The sequence below is a fragment of the Coregonus lavaretus genome (assembly GCF_964263955.1).
Source record: "Coregonus lavaretus genome assembly, chromosome: 6".
Classification (NCBI taxonomy): Eukaryota; Metazoa; Chordata; class Actinopteri; order Salmoniformes; family Salmonidae; genus Coregonus; species Coregonus lavaretus.
The window spans coordinates 16504643-16511105 of record NC_139993.1 but is presented as its reverse complement, the minus strand read 5'-3'; the positions used below and the strand labels follow the sequence as shown (position 1 = coordinate 16511105).

The 6463-nt window shown below is 41.1% G+C and overlaps 1 pseudogene across 1 annotated transcript; it reads right to left on the bottom strand.

Moving 5' to 3' along the window:
• Positions 1-703: 703 nt before the first annotated feature.
• Positions 704-4695, bottom strand: LOC311130406 (E3 ubiquitin-protein ligase RNF170-like; annotated as a pseudogene). Its single transcript has 2 exons — positions 2958-4695; positions 704-2678 (listed from the first exon to the last, which is right to left on the bottom strand). The product of its transcript is annotated as an E3 ubiquitin-protein ligase RNF170-like (transcript).
• Positions 4696-6463: the final 1768 nt, after the last annotated feature.

Below are 6463 nucleotides of genomic sequence, written 5' to 3'. Positions count from 1 at the left end.
AATACATCAACACATGCTTCACTGTTTCATCAACCATACACAAACCATTTGCATGTTTGCCAACCAGATACAATTATATAATAAATTCAATGTACAATGTCCTTCATAATCTGACCCTTGAATCTTGGTCCACCAACCTTTCTTTGGAAGGCATATAAAAGAGTCCCACCTCTTTTGCCATACATCTATCATAATGGCTCTAATCTTACATTTGGCCTCACTTCTACCCAGTGGAGCACGAATATAAATTATATCTTGTTTTAAAGCCCTTTTGGCCCACTCCCGAATGGGCTGGGACACATCAGATCGCACTACACCCTGTCTCTCGATTCTCCATAATAATAATAATGCCTTTAATAGTAGGTCACTCCTGTTAGATTTACCAGATGACAAACTATTCAATACAGACAGGGAATCTGAGCATACTACAATTCTGACAGGTTAAACGTCCTGGAGGGCAGCTACTACTATCGCCAACTGTTCAACAGAGTATACTGACAGTTAATCTGTTAGTCTTCAACATAACTCCACATCACATTGCGGAATGTAAATGCCTGCTCCTGTACGACCACTATCTGGGTCCTTGGAGCCATCTGTAAAAATCTGTAAAAAACTATAAAAGCTTCTACCAAGGTAATTATCAACCAGTTCCCCTATATCACTCACTTCTGACCAATCTTTTCTTTTCTCTACCAAGGTTAGATCAACAACAGGATCCGGGAGTAACCAAGGAGGAACATCCCCCATCACCACAGAAGGGCCAACCTCCAACTCCCTCAGACCACTGTCATCAGCAAGCTTTTCAACTGTCCATCCAAAACCTCTGCCTTGTTCACTAGTATATTCGCAACAGTCATCTAGAACAGTAGCAGTGAGATGACCAACCTCACAGCCTTTCAGTCTAACCCAATAAGCTAACAACAATATTCTTTCCTGCCTCTACTAATAATGCACGTACAGGTGTTGATACATATCCTTAAAGCTCTATACTGGATTCTGTCCAGCCTCTGAAGCCAAGTCTTCGCCGCTGTTCCATAAGCTATGCACCCATAATACATTCTCATTCTGATCATAGCTCTAGTCTTTTGTTTTGTCTGTAATAATAGCTATAGTCTTTTCTTTTGTATGTAATAGTAGTCAATAGAATAATTATGATTTCAATGCCCTCTTGTCCACCTATTGTAGACATCAGGAAGCAATTTGGGAGTATGTTTACTTGACTGCAGTGCTGCTAAAGGCACTTGAAGGCTGAGTGTGGCATTCCAGTTGTTCTTGGTTAGCTAGCTAGCTTTTTCAACCCACGTTGACAGTAGTGAGTTCTGGTGACAATAAAATGGTGAACCATTTCTCAGTAGTCAGAACACTCAAGAGGCAAAGCAAAGCCCCAAAGAATTGGGAGTGGCTAACAAGCTCTTGCATGGTTTGAAAACCAAGGCATTGCTTGCAAGCAAGCCTACATTGAGCAGAAAAATGTATGCACTCACTAAACTGTAAGTCGCTCTGGATAAGAGCGTCTGCTAAATGACTAAAATGTAAAATAGCTCGCGTTTTTAATCACATAATGTTACAATTTCTTATCTCCACACCAGTCGGGAAAGATGGCTTTGTCCTGCAAACAAATCACAGATTGAACAAGATGATTTGCAACATTTCTCATTAGCTGGCTAGCCAGATCACTAATTCAGGTGTTTTAAAACTGAGCAGTTCTTCATAATTGACACATTCCTGAATTAACAATTAACTAGTTTTTTAACTTTGGTTGTTCATCTAAACAGCTGAAGAGATCACCTGCTAAGTATTGGTAGTGTCCAACGTTAGCCCTTGATCATGACTCTCAGGTCCATTACATTATACATAAGAGTCATTGGAGAAAGACGTCTTCTTTAGGGGGGAGTTTTGGTATGATCTCCGACACTCGGTCTCAACATTAACATGCATCGTTTGCGATAGACTTTTGGAGGCATAAGGATATTATCTTTCATATCAGCGAGAAATAATAATAATACTTTTTTTTTTTTAAAGGTTAAATTGATACACACCTTCATAGGGTTAGGGTTAGTGTTTCCACATCATGCCATATCTCCATGTTAAAACGCTTGTTTACAGAAAACAAACGGAAGACAAGAGGCGACCACCTGTTCTAATTAGCTATCTAGCATGATCCGAACTGGACAGGCTGTTCATCAACCTGCCAGTCTCTGAGTCACCACTTTGCGGTACATGATGGAGATGTAGATGAAGGAAGAGGAGCAAGATGACGAAGAAGTTGTCCATGAAGCCTAGCAAGCTGAACAGGGCCTTGGGGATGAAGTCCAGCCAGGAGGCCAGGTAGATGAGCGTCCCACCAGACACAGGATACAGATACAGAACATTCAGAAGATGCCTCCCATGGAGAACTTCTTCCTGATGGCGTGGCGCAGCAGCGTGGGGATGTCCCACAGGCGATCCATGAGAGATCTGGGCCGGCCTGAGAACCTACGGTTGTAGTAGTTTAGATCCTGCAAGATGAGTATCGGCTCAGCCTGCCCATCCTGGACCTGCTGTAGGTGTGGTCTTGGAAGAGCAGAAAAAGCAATGTCACAATTTGTTTGCAGATTGGATGCAGCTGCACCAAGCCAAGTCCCACACCTCCAATACGCAATAATACAGGAAGCACAGAAGAGGTGTCCAGTTGGTTTCTACCGACACACTAGACAGGACATGTCAGTGTAGTACTGCGGTCTGGGGTCAGCGGGGGTTTCATTTTACATTTTACATTTTAGTCATTTAGCAGACACTCTTATCCAGAGCGACTTACAGTTAGTGAGTGCATAAATTTTTTAATACTGGTCCCCCGTGGGAATCGAACCCACAACCCTGGCGTTGCAAGCGCCATGCTCTACCAACTGAGCTCTGATTGATTGATTGATTGATTGATCTGATTGAAGATGCTCCTGAACAGCACGCACATGCTCTTAGTTCTCTGGGTGGATGTTTTGTTGTTCATCTCTGTAGACCAGTGTTAGAAGTCCAATCAAAAACCTGAAACTCAGAACTACCACAACCAGGACTGAGTTGCTGAACCCTTCTATGAGTGAATCTTCATCTTGTAATACATTGTCTACATCCCCACACTGGTTTTCATCCATTACACCCACTCTGAATAGAATCCCCTTAGGTGCCCCCATCTCCCAGTTCCCACGGAACCTGCGGGAGACAAAAGATGCACCAGTTTAATGAATGTCAGTCTTTCTGCTTCAGTTTAGTAACATTGAATCTAATAGAGATTTATTTAATATCAATTGAATTACATAATTTTAGAATTTTGTAATATTATTTACATCTTGTGCTGAAACGTATAGACAGTGGGGATAACTGTGAAGGTTAAAAGCGCACAGCTTCCCCCACTGACCCGTTTCTGGGATGATGAGGAAAGCAAAATAATGAACATCACATTTCATAATGGTGGGAGCAAGTTTGGCAGCCAAATATAACTATACTGAACAAAAATATGAACCCAATATGTAAAGTGTTGGTCCCATGTTTCATGAGCTGAAATAAAAGATCTGAGAAATGTTCCATACGCAAAAAAACTTATTTCTCTCAAATTGTGCACACATTTATTTACATCCCTTTTAGTGAGCATTTCTCCTTTGCCAAGATAATCCATCCTCCTGACAGGTGTGTCATATCAAGAAGCTGATTAAACAGCATGATCATTACACAGGTACACCTTGTGCTGGGGACAATAAAATACCACTAAAATGTGCAGTTTTGTCACACAACACATTGCCACAGATGCCTCACGTTTTGAAGGAGCGTGCAATTGGCATGCTGACTGCAGGAATGTCCACCAGAGCTGTTGCCAGAGAATTTAATGTTAATTTCTCTACCATAAGCTGCCTCCAACGTCGCTTTAGAGAATTTGGCACTACGTCCAACCGGACTCACAACCTCAGACCACGTGTAACCACGCCAGCCCAGGACCTCCACATCCGGCTTCTTTACCTGCGGGATCCTCTGAGACTAGCCACCCAGACAGCTGATGAAACTGTGGGTTTGCACAATCAAAGAATTTCTGCACAAACTGTCAGAAACCGTCTCAGGGAAGCTCATCTGCGCGCTTGTCGTCCTCACCAGGGTCTTGACCTGACTGCAGTTTGGCGTCGTAACCGACTTCAGTGGGCAAATGCTCACCTTCGATGGCCACTGGCACGCTGGAGAAGTGTGCTCTTCATGGATGAATTCCGGTTTCAACTGTACCAGGCAGATGGCAGACAGCGTGTATTGGCGCCGTGTGGGCATGTCACCCATTGAGCATGTTTGGGATTTTCTGGATCGACGTGTACGACAGCGTGTTCCAGTTCCCGCCAATATCCATCAACTTCTCACAGCCATTGAAGAGGAGTGGGACAACATTCCACAGGCCACAATCAGCAGCCTGATCAACTCTATGCAAAGGAGATGTGTCATGCTGCATGAGGAAATTGGTGGTCACACCAGATACTGACTGGTTTTCTGATCCACGCCCTACCTTTTTTTAAGGTATCTGTGACCAACAGATGCATATCTGTATTCCCAGTCATGTGAAATCCATAGATTAGGGCCTAATGAATAATTGACTGATTTCCTCATATGAACTGTAACTCAGTAAAACCTTTGAAATTGTTGCATGTTGCGTTTATGTTGTTGTTCAGTTTAAATACAATCAATGCATGATCACACCCAAATAAACCACAGTGTCTTAAAAAAGTATTCACACCCCTTGACCTTTCCACATTTAGTTGTTAAAGCCTGAATTTAAAATAGATTAAATTGAGATTTTTTTGGTCACTGTCCTACAAACAATAACCCATAATGTCAAAGTGGAATGATGTTTTTTGAAATTTTTACAAATTAATAAAAAATGAAAAGCTGAAATGTCTTGAGTCAATAAGTATTCAACCTCTGTGTTATGACAAGCCTAAATGAGTTAAGGAGTAAAAATGTGCTTAACAACTCACAACACAGATTCAACCACAAAGACCAGGGAGGCTTTCCAATGCCTCGCAAAGAAGGGCAACTATTGGTAGATGTGTAAAAAATAACAAAAGCAGACATTCAATATCCCTTTGAGCATGGTGAAGTTATTAATTACTATTTGGATGGTGTATCAATACACCCAGTCACTACAAAGACACTGTACATGCGTCCTTCCTAACTCAGTTGCCGGAGAGGAAGGAAACCGCTCAGGCATTTCACCTGGCCAATGGTGACTTTAAAACAGTTACAGTGTTTAATGGCTGTGATAGGAGAAAACTGAGGATGGATCAACAACATATTAGTTGCTCCACAATAACCTAATTGACGAAGTCAAAAGAAGGAAGCCTGTACAGAATAAAAATATTCCAAAACATGCATCCTGTTTGCAACAAGGCACTAAAGTAATATTGCAAAAAATGTGGCAAAGCAATTCACTTATTTTCCTGAATACAAAGTGTATGTTTGGGGCACTCCAATACAACACATTACTACCACTCTCCATATTTTCAAGCGTTGTGGTGGCTGCATTATGTTATGAGTATGCTTGTAATCGTTCAGGACCTCAAGAGCTTTTCAGGATTAAATTTTTTTTTTATGAAGGTAAGCACAGGCAAAATCCTAGAGGAAAACCTGGTTCAGTCTGCTTTCCACCAGACACTGGGAGATGAATTCACCCTTCTGCAGGACAATAACCTAAAACACAAGGCCAAATCTACACTGGAGTTGCTTACCAAGAAGACAGTGAATATTCCTGAGTGGCCTAGTTACTGTTTTACTTAAATATAATTGAAAATATATTGCAAGACCTGGAAATGGTTGCCTAGCAATGACCAACAACCAATTTGACACAGCTTGAAGAATTCTGAAAATAATAATGGGCTAATGTTGCACAATCCAAGTGTGGAAAGCTCTTAGAGACTTACCCAGAAAGACTCAAAGCTGTAATCGCTGCCAAAGGGGCTTCTACAAAGTATTGACTCAGGGGTGTGAATACTTATGTAAATTAGATACTTCTGTATTTCATTTTCAATACATGTGCAAAAATGTCAAAAAACTTGTTTTCACATTGCCATTATGGGGTATTGTGTGTAAATGGGTAGGGAAAAAATCAATTGAATCCATTTTTTATTTAGGCTGTAACACAACAAAATGTAGAATAAGTCAAGGGGTATGAATACTTTCTGAAGGCACTGTAGCTACTGTATTTCAATTCTCTTTCATTTTATTAATTTTTTACAATGGGTGAGTTGAGGTGCAATTGCAAATGCAAGCAACTGCTTTTGGGTGATGAACAAACAGCTTGTTTCGTTGGGCCTGTGTAACAGGTCCCAGGTGTGGGACACTGTGAAACAGGATAAAACATCTGCTACATTAATTTAATTGAAAAACACATTCACAAATACATTAACCTCTTTCTCAATGACATACATCATATAGCAATCAGCTATTCATGTAATTAGTA